Source organism: Atta cephalotes, assembly GCF_000143395.1.
Source record: "Atta cephalotes unplaced genomic scaffold scaffold00002, whole genome shotgun sequence".
Classification (NCBI taxonomy): domain Eukaryota; kingdom Metazoa; phylum Arthropoda; class Insecta; order Hymenoptera; family Formicidae; genus Atta; species Atta cephalotes.
In genome coordinates this window covers 5,389,830-5,403,445 of record NW_012130066.1, presented here as the reverse complement: position 1 = coordinate 5,403,445, position 13,616 = coordinate 5,389,830, and the positions used below count along the sequence as shown (strand labels likewise).

Sequence of the window (13,616 nt, the reverse complement as noted above, 5' to 3'; positions counted from 1 at the left end):
GAGAGAGAGAGAGAAAGAGAGGAGAGGAGAGGAGAGAAATCGCACCTTCTTCGGACGTTTTTAGGCCGGTCTCCTGCGTTTGTTGTTTTGTAGTTCAACGACTCCTTTGCCTGCGCCTTTGCCTCCTTTGCTGCTGCCTCCTTTACTTCCTTCATCTTTTTCTCCTCCATCTCCTCCTCCTCGGAGACCTCTATGCGGAGAAAACAGACCGACCGACAGAACAAGGCGTACACGTACCGTCGTGTGCCTCCTACAAAATACTGGTCAGATACGGAAGGAGTAGTATGGCAAGATGCATCACGAATAAATATTCATAAGGGCCATGAGCGTAGGACTGTAAGGATTCTCACATGGATAACGAGCGGAAAGAGGAAGGAAAGGACTATTATCTATCGTTCAAATTATAGACGCATAAAATTTGTTTTGTTCCTAAATTTGCATTAAACACCTTTGTATATAGAGAGAAAAATAGCATTCTACTACTAAAAGAAAAGTGATTATTCAGTTTACTTTTTTATTTTAAATAGCTATTTTTAACATAATGTATTTATTTAATAATATTCTTACAAAATGTACTTACAAATTTTAGAAAAACTCATTAGCATGTATTCAAAATAAGAATTTATTTTCTTCTGAAGAGAAAAACATTATAAAATTTTATCGAAGAAGCTTTTAATATGATAAGTAAATCGAATTTGTTTTAATTTAATCTTGATTGAAGTGTATTAAGCTTACCAAGATTTAGAATACATTTTGAATAAATTTAATGCTTTTGTTGAACTGTTATAATAGACATTTGCGGATATATGAACTTTTGAAATATTTGAAACAATAAAAAATTTGATTAAAGTAGATATATATTTTTCTATTTATATATCTATCCGAAATAAAAAATTAAAAGTCAATTAATTTACTATAATTTAACATAACTTTTATCTGAAATTTCCAAGTATTATATGAAGATTTCTTATTCTTATTTATAAAAATAAAATGTAGCAGTTAGCATAAAATTATTTTGAAGTAACATTAATAATTAAAAGTGCCGAAATTGCATGTTTTATTCAATACGTTAAAACTTTTTCTCGGAAAAGAAAGAGGAATATGAGAAATAATATCGTTTTCGAAACTTTTTGCATTTCATGAGCTGTCGTAACTTCTAGACGACGAGACACAAAGATAGAAGATAATCGTCGCTCTTCTAGAAGGAAAGACGGTACTTGTATCTTTATAATTGAGGAAATTAGAGGCACCCTACGCCACTGAAAAGGGCTGCTCTCTCCGCGTTCTCCTTTCATATTAAGCTCTGGTACAATCTTCCGTGTCTCCTTTCCTCCTCTATTACGTCGCACACTGTCTCGTAAAGATTAAATGTGTCTGGCATATCGTAAAAGAGTGGGAGCGAGTCAACGCTGGTAATAACCTCTTGCACCTGCAATGTGTCTTGTTTGCGTGCATCTCTGATATGTACGCGCACGCATCCGCATACAAGGTGCTCGATCTTACAATAAGTCTGTTGCGTATGTCTCATAGAAAGGAAAAAATTAAGAAACATAATCTAATCTAAATGTAGCGTGATAAAAAGTGATTAATTCAGAATCGATCTTTACGATGATTTATCAGAATAAAGTTTTAAATGAAGATCCTGCTGATATTTGACTTAAAATCTACTTACCAACTGTGTATAAAATTAATCGAACTATGTATTCAGTGATATCATCAGGAGAAAATAACAATCGAGAAATCTGCAAATCATAGAGGCAATTCTGCGACACCCTGTACATAAACACAGCGTTTCTCTCCATCCGCCTATCTACGTCGCGTACTGTATACCGTACCCCTACCCCCCCTACCCTACTATATATATATATGTGTGTGTGTGTGTGTGTGTGTGTGTGTGTGTGTGTGTGTGTGTGTGTGTGTGTGTGTGTGTGTGTGTGTGTGTGTGTGTGTGTGTACATATATATATCGTTGTACACTCACCTTTCGGACGTGTATGTCGGCGCAGAAGCTTTCCTGGCTCGACTAAACGAGCGTCGTTCCTACTACCGGCTGGCCGTGACACACTTATGCCATCGACAAGAGAGCAGAGTACCAACCGTCACGAAAATCTTGCGAATTTTCAATCGCGCCAGTCTTTCGCTAAGAGAACGGCACCTGTTTCTCCTAAAGACGCAAATCCTTATCTTCATCTTATAGGTATGGAAACTGTCACAGTCTTTTCGAATTTTCGATAAATTGTTAAAGAATATGAAAGAAGATCCATAAATTTAAGAATATATTTTTTAATCGGGAATATATTGTTTAATTTTGGAGTTAATTTCTTTTTGCAAAATATTATTGAGATGTTAATAAAGTTTTCGATTCAAGTTTTTTTATCATAAACTCTCAATCGAATGATATGTTTTTGTCAATGACAGTTATATGAAGCCTCTAAATTAAGGTTTAATTAAGAGAATTCTATTTTTTTTATTCAATTTTAACATTAAAAGTTGAAAGTTAAAAGTTTGGAAATAAAAGAAATAAATGGCATTTGATAAAATTATTACTAAGCAAATATTAACTTCGTATTGATCAAATAATGCCTGAATATCTAAGATCTTTTTTTAACTTTTTTATAGATAGGAGTTATTGTCGTGTAATTATCATTCGATTTTTACTCGTAATTGGACAAACAATTTTAACGACTAGTATTAACATTTCAGTTTGATTGAGATGGGGAATTCAGAATCACGGATAATGATATGGTTAGCAATGTTCTAATTTGTTTTTCAGAAACTGGTGAGACTGATATTCACGATAAGAGGTTATTATTTGCACGACAAGCATACGATTATTATATCGAAACCTTTCCAGTATAAATGATACATCAATAAAAAAAAATATAAAAAAATAAAAAAGACAAAAAATTCAATTAATAATATATATATTATATTATAATATATGTATTATAATGATAATACAGACGATGTATATGCATAATTGATAGCTGATCGATATATTCTTACGTCGAATAATTCGAGCCTGATTTATTATTTAAGAAATAAAAAAATGAAATTAAACGATGTTTTTCTGAGAACAATATATAGAAAGTTGCTTATATCTATTTTATAATAAGTATTATTTCCTCCCGAATTTTTCTCAATTGCAGATATTGTGAATTGAATTTAAATGGTTTAACTATCAGATTATATTCAAATTGTAAGAACTGTTTTAATTTGATATTTTAACTTTATTCAAATGATTCGACCATATATTTAATTAAAATTTATACCTGGATCAAAAGTTACCATTTATCTTCAAAAACTAGTAATAGACATTTATATTTAAAACTATATTACGAATTTTTCATAGAATATTCAAAATAAATCCTTCGGTAAAACTGGTCATTAAAAAAGATGATGCAATTATTGCATCTTGGCCAATATCAAAATAACGAAAATGTTAAATGAGATAAATATTTAATCTTTCATAAATGAGTATTAATGAGTATTAATGGAAAGTGTTTTATTAATATTAATAGGAATTAAATTTTTTGTCAAGGTTGTACTTTAAAATAATTTGTGTGTTAAAAATAAATCTATCGCTCGATTGTAGTATCAATAAGTAATTTATCTGTCACCCGTCATCATATATCGTGCGTGTCACGACCCATTTAAGACATGACGATTTAATAGCTACCAATTTGTTTGCAAAACGTTGCGTTCATGTTCGGCATCGATTCGACTAAAAATAAAAAAGTAGACGTGTGACGAAATATTTGACGATGTAAGACGTTCGAGTCGGCATTGATGACATGTGTAAATCACCGTAATATCCAAATGTCTATTATAAACAAATTAGCATGGTTAATGTACGGGTATTTACGACGTGCATGCTTAGAAATTCGCTGTGTAACGCGTATTGCGCGAGAGGAAATAGCTAGTGCTTAAAATCGAAGGTCCTGACTGTTGGGCATTAATGAAAAGGCAGCGCGTGTAGTCACGAAGTGTCATGTAAGAATCATCTGTTTTCCGTACAATCTATCGTCAGTCAGTTGTTACGTTGTGAAATAATGACAGGAATTATTCCTCGATTATATTGTAGATATCCCAACCGCTATTTATAGTCTTTACGTTTACAAGTTAAATGTTCAAATTAATAGAACACATGTGCAGATTAATGCGGTCTTCTCTTTGAAAATAAAAAGAATGATTTTTATTGACTCGCATAACATGTTTTTAATGTGATTAAGTATGCATACAATGTTTAATAATACGTCACAAATCAAAGATCAAGATGTTTTGTACAATTCCATTTTCGTGGATTACACTGTCGAATTTTTGCTTTAAATCTGCTTAAAAATACTCTTCGAGAATACGTCATGCAATTTGACTATTTGAAACGCAGCGCATTAACGTATCAGAATGACACTTCTGATTATGTATGTACAAATATAGAAGAAATCACGAAATTAGCAATACGCAATAAATAGCTGCTTTTAACAGCAAAGGTATAATAAAGTATTAAAAATTCTTAAAAATTTTTCTCAAAATTTGAATTGTTAATATGTGTCCATTCATATATTAATATTTTCATTTATATTTATATCTTAGAATTAATATCCATTTTTATTTTGGATCAATTGATTAATTTTTTTCAGATCAACAAATTTTAATAATCATGCGGAGAGAGAATAAAAAAATTATCTTTTTTAAAATATTTTTTAAGATAAACTCATTAGAGTCATAGTTGCATATGTACAAAATAAAATTATGCTAATTTGATTTGAATGTATGTAAAATTACTGTTCGTTATCCATGTATTTATTTATAATATTATAACAATTAGCGCATTTATAATATTACTTATATTATCTATGTGCTGTCGAACGAGTTTACGTAATATTTATATAAAAATAATTTGAAATAAATACAAATGATTATTCTCAAAAAAAGCGGTTCGATAATTATTCGACTAAAAGCCCAAAGATCTAATCTAAAAGCCAAAGAATATGAAAGGAAGGGTTAAAGCGAAATAGTTGATTAAACGATAACTAACCGTTTCAGGGACGTAATTCATCCGGTGACAAAATTGGAGGCTTTACAAAAGATGGTTTATCTCATCAACTCAGGCGCGCATCAAACATTTTGGACGTCCCCTGCTGTGTTCTCCCTCGATGTGTAATATCAAAATGGTGGAGACACACTGGGAGGTCTTTAACTCTAATTTGCCCTTTTCATCCTAATTGACTATCTTAACCGCAATTTTGATATGCTTAGATATGACTTCTCGCACGTTTTTACAAATAGGTATTAAATTGTCGAATGTTAAGTTGACCGAATATTAGGTAAACGAATAAATTTTCGGATGCGAGCACCAAAAGATTAACTCTTAACCATTCAGATTAATAAAAGATCGCATTAGTCAGGTGCACAGTTACTATGACCGGTCAATTTTTTAAGTTTTTTTAAGTAAATATTTTATTAATAATATATTATTGACAAAATGAATTATATAGTCTGTAAATATTATTAATAAACTTATAGAATATTTGAATGAAACAGCAATAATTAAAAATATCTTCTGACATCTACTATTAAACTGTCTTAAAATCTATCTTAAAATAAAGTAGGTACTGGAGTCAGCATGATCACACCTAGATGATTAAAGGTTAAAAAAAAAGAGATTTTCACTCTCTTCTAAGTCGGCAAGAGAATGACAGCTCCTTGAATATCCATCTTTGCTCGAGCCATTCAATTCCTGTTCAATTATGTAGTAGATAATAAAAAGATATTTCACGATCTCTAAAAATTGACTAATGTAATAATAGTATATTTAATGTTACATTTATTTTTATGTTATTTTATTTTTAATCATAAGTAAAAAATTATAATTAGAAATTAAATCAATAAAAAAAAGTCAATTAATAAAAGAAAGAGTTTTATTTTCTATTGAAACTGATCTTAATGTTTAATATTCACGTATTAACATTTTTGCAAATACTTTGCTTTTATAATTATAATTATTAAACGAAATAATTTTATAAAAAAAAAAGAATATATGAGTAATTTGAAATGCAATTGTTATCATTGATATTGAAATAATGATTTTTCATCATTCATAGTAATCTTATGCGTGCTTGCGTACGTACATTTCCCACCATTACACTAATATTCGACTATACACGTGGCAGCCGCCCTGACCTATTCGCAGTCTAATGAAGAGTCCTCGGTTACATGGATAACAACGATAACCTGCATTAACGTGTAGCGTTAACATTACGTTCATAACACATCAAGCGTTTACGCAAACTCGCCGTTGCTTCGCCGTCGGAAAACGGTACGCTCCTGACAGCCGTTAAATGTTGTACGCAGATTCGATGGAGCTTTTAACGCAAGGTCAACAGCATCTACGCCGCTGCGTATTATCGCGTGCACGCACTCACGCACATTTACTCACACATACGTACGCGTGCGATCGTCGACCGACCGATCCAGCGAGAGATAGAAGTATAGGACTGATAGGAGAGTGGCGCGGCGATGACATGCTTATTGCGTGCGTATTGCGTGCGTACACGCGTAAGTACGTGCGCTGCGTGCATGCGTGCGTTCATGCGTGCATCTATCCTGCTACAGTGTTCCGTGCGTGCAAACGAGTTGAAGCGAGTTACATCGACAGACGGATGGATGGACGGATGGACGGATGGATGGATGGATGGATGGATGGATGGATGGATGGATGGATAGATGAGCGAGTACACTTGAAAAAGTCCATCGTCATCGTGATACCGCCGTATAGATTATACGCATGCCTTTTATTTTCGCAGTACAAAGTTCAGTCGTTGTTGTCGTCACCACGTGTTGCGGTACTCTTCGACGCGTTTTCTCGCATCTTGGCATAATTCATCGTCGTGCCCCGCATCTCAGCCGCGTGTTGTTCGGTACGGCTCGTTGATCCTGGCATATAAACCCGACTTTTTGTAATCTAACTTGGGAATCTAAACCCGCGGACTGACGTAAGAATATAACGGTGAATGCACTATGGTGGGTCAGCTGTGATCCGCGTTATGTGCATCCTCGTCACCTTCGGCCTAATTCAATTAATTATGCATATTCATGAAATTCGCTTAGTTATCAGCGAAATTCACATAAAAATATATATAATTTGTAAATACTTTGTGATAAGAAGATATATTTTATGGCTTATACAGGGTGTCTGGCAATAAGTGTATTTGGTGAATAAAGGATGTTCTATATGGAATTTTAACATTTCTGCGATTTTTGAAATTTCAAAAAAATCAGATATCTCGATAAAAAATTATTTTCTTAAATCAATATTCTATCAGAGTCTACCTAATAATAATCTGGGGAATAAAATAAGCCATGGAATAAGATTTATTCACATTCTTCCAACATAACTTGGCTACAATTTTTTCTTTTAATCAATCACAATTAAAAAATCAATCATTTTTAAAAGGAAAAATATTAGTTGTGTTGAGATGTATCATTAAGTACATCGACTATTATTATTGTAGGTATATTTTATGTAATTTATTTAAGCGAAGTAATAAAGCTAGACACGTTTCATTAAATTAGATTTGTTTAACGCGTTTTTAAAAATTTTTATGCAATAATTTATCGCATAATTTTTTGATATTTTTTTTCGTATCACCAAGTATATTTAACGAGGTCGTATGCGTTATCGTGCATATATCCATACAAAGAGTCCCGAGGATTTAAGTAAGTATGTACAAGGCCGCATTAATTATCGCGTTTACACATCCGCGTACCGACTCAGTCCTACGATATGCGTAAAACTATACATAACTCAATCCTGCGTAAAGCGATTTTTTCTTATTAGTTGCAAACTAAATACGTATTTGAATATATCTCTTGTTATTATCTTATATAAGAATTGTATATCTAATGCGATATAACGATTTCATAAAATCATCAATTGAAAAGTGCATCGTCATTATTCAAAATGTTCAACATTATTGTATTTTCTATCAATTTTCAAATCTTTTCATATTGCAAATTTGACGACTTTCGCATATTGCTAAAAAATTATCAATCACTGATTTCTAAATTGAGAATTATCAGAAAATCGATTATCGGATAGCTTTATTATATTCGCATGTTTCTTCGACATGTAAATCCAATGATGTCTCGACAACTGCGATTCGATGAGATACGTTCTCAAGCAGAGGTCACTCGATACACGCTTATCTAGATAACCCACGTCTTGCACAACGCTGTCCTTAATCTTGAGCCTACCGCGGCCAAAGAGCCTGTGCGGCTCCATTTGCATGGACGCGATTCGTGAAGCAGTCGCTCGCGCGCGCGAAAGAGAAATAGAGAGATAGAGAGAAGCAGGTTGGGTTAGTAGACGAGAACGGAACGTTACGCAACTACCACGTCGTCGAGTGAATGAAACTGGCTCGAATCCATGAAACCGAACCCTTACAAGTATGAGTTCGAGGTTGCCTCTTTATCGAAACGAACTACGACTTGGACGCGCCGAGAAGGGCTTCGAAGGAAAGCATCAACTACGCAAAAATACGTATCCTAACTGGAAAACTTGTTCTTTCGTATTAAACGTATCGTTCCATCTGTCTATGATGTAATTACATCATCGTCCATAAGTTTGCGCGTATGGCCGACAAGCGTTATAGCCTTCAACTTTAAACTTCAAGAGCTTGTATATCATGTATTACGTGTGTTTCTTTGGATTTCTCTACAAAAATAATTCTCTACTTTTTACAGCTTTTCTTTTTAGTTATCAAAAAATAATCCTGCATTCGAAATATATTCAATATATGCGTTTGATGAATAGGATATTTCTTGGTTAAAAAAAAACTAAAACGTTTATTCCAAACATATTTCCTCATAATTTTCCAACTTTTGATATGATTTTGAAAACTACATTTCGATTAAAATAACATCAATTTTTATTTAGCTAAAAAATAAAATGTGCGTTGTTTGATTACATTGCCGAAATACTTCTTGTGCATTCCTGTTAGAAATTATTTTAGTAGTCGGCCATCGCGCGCATTATTTTTAGCGATTATAATCCCGTGTAGAGAAGCACGTGAAAATTTTAAGCGAGCGTTTAATATATCTGCGTACTCCTCCCGAGTGCGCAAGAATCCATGATGTGCGCGTATGGTGAAATGACACGCGACATTGCGCGACGACACGCGTTTACCTGGCGGGGGACGATGTTACGTTAGCATTCTGCAGCGGTGCGCCGCTGCATAGCGAACGCAACAGTGCATTGCACTTCTAGCCTCGAAAGAGCGTTCGGTGTCTCGGCGAGAGACGTGCCAATTACAACGTCGCTCGCATGCTAAACGCGATCCCTTTTCCGCGCAATGCAACGGCGATGAGCGAGCGAAGATTCCGCGCGATTTTACGATTTGGTTCTTACGTAACGTGTTTATCAGGCGTTATTATCGGAGAGGCTAGGAGAGGGTATCAGAGGGTGAGAATTCTTGCGCGTTTTCGTTATCGTGGCGCTATAGGCATTCCTTCATCGATCGCTCTCCATTGCCTTTTCTCCTCCAGTTTTATCGTAGTCCGTTACGTAGTTCGACTCGCGATAAAACGATATGGAACGAGGTGGAATATTGCAATGTATGTAACCCACCGGCGTGATTGTATCGTTGTCCGGCACGTTATTACGCGATCGCCTATTTTTAACTACCCGCATTGTAGGCCGTCGTTGGCTGGAAAAACCGTTGTGCCCGTAATCGTGAAGCGAAAAGTCATGAAATATCCACGCAGTGCGAGATAAAACACCTCGATGCTCTCTTATCTCATATATATATATATATATATATATATATATATATATATATATTATTATAATTTGCTTTATTTGAAACGACAGATTTTCGCACATCTTTCGTTCTCAAACATTTTAAAATATTCTATGATCTTTCACATATTTACGTAATATTTCGTGTTTGTATTAGATCTAACATACAATTCTGCATATCGCAATATACAGTCTCTTGACATCTTTCTCAGCGGCTACAAAAATATTTTGGAACAGTTACTAAGATAAATGTCTTAATTATTGAATTAATAAGAAAGTGAGATCAGTTTTATTATTATCGATTAATAATTAATGGCATTACAAAAGAGATTAATATATTTGTTTTGTCGATGATTGAAAAATATTAGTATATTATATAAATATATTAGTATATTATATAAATCTAAAAAAAGAACACTTAAGTAATCTTTTATTAATATGTTACATCGTACTGATTGCATCAGTAATTGAACTAAATTTTTGAATTTAATTTTTAATTTTTTACAATCATAAACATATTACATATTGAGGTAAATATAACACATTTTTAAAAATTTCAAAATGTAAATATTATATTATATTATTAGGTAATTATATTATTAGATAGGAACAATCGTAACCTAATCCCTTAAATAATATATATATATTTATAATTAACTTCTATATGTGTCAAAATATAAATCAATCCATTTTTGTGGTTAATTTCAAAATAAACTATGTTTTTATTAACACATGCATTTAGTAAATAAATTAAATTTTAGTCAAATGTAATTCATTTTTTGTTTGAGTTAAATTATTTAACTTTATTGTATTAAATTAACGATATATTGAATAACGATCTATAGAAATAATTAAAAATAATTCAAATTGGATGTAATTATAAATTTAAGAGTATATGTCTTACTCAAGATGGTAAGAAGATGAGCAAGCAAAAATATGATTGTCCTTGTAACATTTAAAAATGAACAATTTTTTTGCAATAATTTACAATTAAATTATATATTTTTATTACTTAAAAACATATAATTGTACAAATAAAATATATTTTGTATCATTTAATAAAAAATATGATTTATCATTTTTTGCTGTTATTGTCAAATATCTTAATAATTACAAATATATATTATTGATTTTTGAATCACTGGAAATATTCATTTATTGGGACATTTAGCTTATCACTAAAAATGTTATCGATTTTACTCTCGCTTTATTACGTCAATTATATTGAATGACCCACGTAACTTTATTATTTATAGAATATTTTGAGTAGATAAAGCATAAAGTTGCAACTTTTATAATTTTGCTTATATTTCTATTTTATATTGTAGAAAATAAATTTGTTTATGCTATAAATCTTTAAAATGAACCAAGCAAGAAAAAACGAATTAATAAAAATATGAAACAAATCGCGTATTTTCCACATATAAAAAAAAGAAAATGAGAATAATGAGAATTTTGATTTTTTTTGTGGAAGCGGATGTTAGCTTAACAGAGGTGAAGAACGTGTGTATGTTTTTCACTTTAAACACTCAAAGCAATTAATAACAAAATTGATTAAATGTATTTTTAATTAAGCAAATTATTGTACAAGTTGATATATAAATTACATTCAATCAGTTCTTAAAAAGGTATTTAAACCGATATCAATACGAAATAATCCAAATATTTATGTGTAATTGACTCTTACGATTTCCGCGCATTAGATCGATTTGTAAAATAACGACATGTTAATGTTTTTCCGGGCATTTACAATTTCCGTAAATTTATTTTCAACGCGTTCCAACGAGCCGATCACCCGTGTAATTGATTTTTCGAGAGAATTTGTATCGCTTCCTCTTTATGGCCTATACCGTGACATATATTCGCGAATATACGTTGAAATTCACTATGGCTGACGAGATTTTATCGGAGAATTTGATTTGCGTTAGACTCATGTCACGCGAATTCACGTTCCACGAGTTATTTCGATCCGAAGTGTTTCCGCGAAGCTGGCCACAAAATCGGTTTCGCAAACCCATTGGAAAGTCAGAAGAAATAACGATTGTTTAGTTCGTTTCCTCAAATCTGATTATCTTCATAGTATCTTGGCGAAACCGTACGATCATCGCCATCGTATTGATGGATTGATGGATCGATGAAAACAATGATTACGGAAACTGGCTGGTTACCAGAGTTGACTATCGATCGGCTGCCTCTGCTGTCGGGATCGTCGCGAAAAGGCGGATCTCGCCGTTCTCAGTCTTTGTTTTCTTCGTGCACGAATTCGCCTGATTTGCTTTTCTTGCTCGTATGTCTCGTTGCTCCTCATCGCATCTATTCTTTGTTCCGTTTCCTTTGCTCGCTTCCCATCGTGCCATGCCATAGGTCTTTAGCCACGCGTAACGAGAGATCGTGTTTTCTTTCCGCTCGACGTGCCACAGCACCTCGCCGTCCATAATTCACTCGAAACGAAGAAGAGAATGCAAAACAGGTCTGCTCTCCTTCTCTTTTTCCTTCCCCTTGTCCTTTTCTTTTCCTCAGAACGGCCGATGGTCAAAGACCATGCCACGTATATCACATGACGCTTGCCACCTGTCCGATGGAACGATCGTCCCCGTCTGGAGGCGAATCGTCGGAGGACACGCGTCCTCCAACGAAGGACAACCGACAATCTCGTCTTCCTACAACATTCAAACTGAATGGGCACATGGGTCGGCGCTCGCTCCATTTGGCACTTGCAACAAATTGAACCAATTGCCGCGACACTTATGAAATAAGTTACATAAACGCGCATGGTTACATGGACTAGTCTTTTGCGCACCGATCCGGCGCGTGTACACAGTAAGGATATATGTATTATATATATATATATAAGCGGGAACTAGATGCATATGTTTGCGAATAAGAATGATATCTCATGTGAAATAGTCGTCTCTGTATCGATACCTTAGAACGACGACCAATTTACTATGCCTATAACCTATAGATAACGTCACACGGATGTCTTCATCGATATACATATGTAAATTTATACATGTATTTCCTTTGTAGTCTTGCGTGGAGTTGTTTTTTTGTTCCAAGACATAGAAATTATTTTTTATGTTAGTTTGAGTAATGTAAATATATTCGACACACGCGCGCGCGCGCACACACACACACACACACACACACACACACACACAACATATCATTTTATAGGTAAGAAAAGTGACTATTTAACTTACTTTTAATAACGATTATCTTTAACAAGGAATATTTTCTTTTTAATCTTATGTTATATAAATTTTAGAAAAACTTAGTATTCAAAATAAGAATTTATCTTTTTTTAAGAATATTATAATATTCATCGAAGAAGCGATTTTATGTAATAAGCAAATTGGATTTGCTTTAATTTATATAGCATTTGTTTTAATTTAATAATCTTGATTGTTGTAGTATTAAACTTGTACTAGATTCAGAATATATTTTAAATAAATTGTGATAAATTTATAATAATAGATTTGCGGATATATGAATTTTTAAAATACTTAAAACAAGTAATTATTATTTTCGTACAGTATGTAATTTTTCTGTATGTAATAAATATTTTTTATGGTATTTTATGGTATTGTATTTATTGTTTTTTTGTGTTATTTTATTTATTGTTTCCCAGTCAATTCCATCCTCTCAAAAATAACGAAATTTCTTTTGCGTTTGAAACATTTTGCAACTTTCTTTCGCCTTTTTATGTATATATATATATATATATATATATATATATATATATATATATTATATTATTATNTNTNTNTNTTTGTACGTTACTACGAACGAAAACGAAAAACGAAGTAAACGGTACG

General features: G+C 32.7%; 1 pseudogene; it reads right to left on the bottom strand.

The window, feature by feature from the left end:
- Positions 1 to 170, bottom strand: part of LOC105623320 — a 30,602-nt pseudogene extending 30,432 nt beyond the window's left edge.
- Between the last annotated feature and the right edge of the window lie 13,446 nt (positions 171 to 13,616).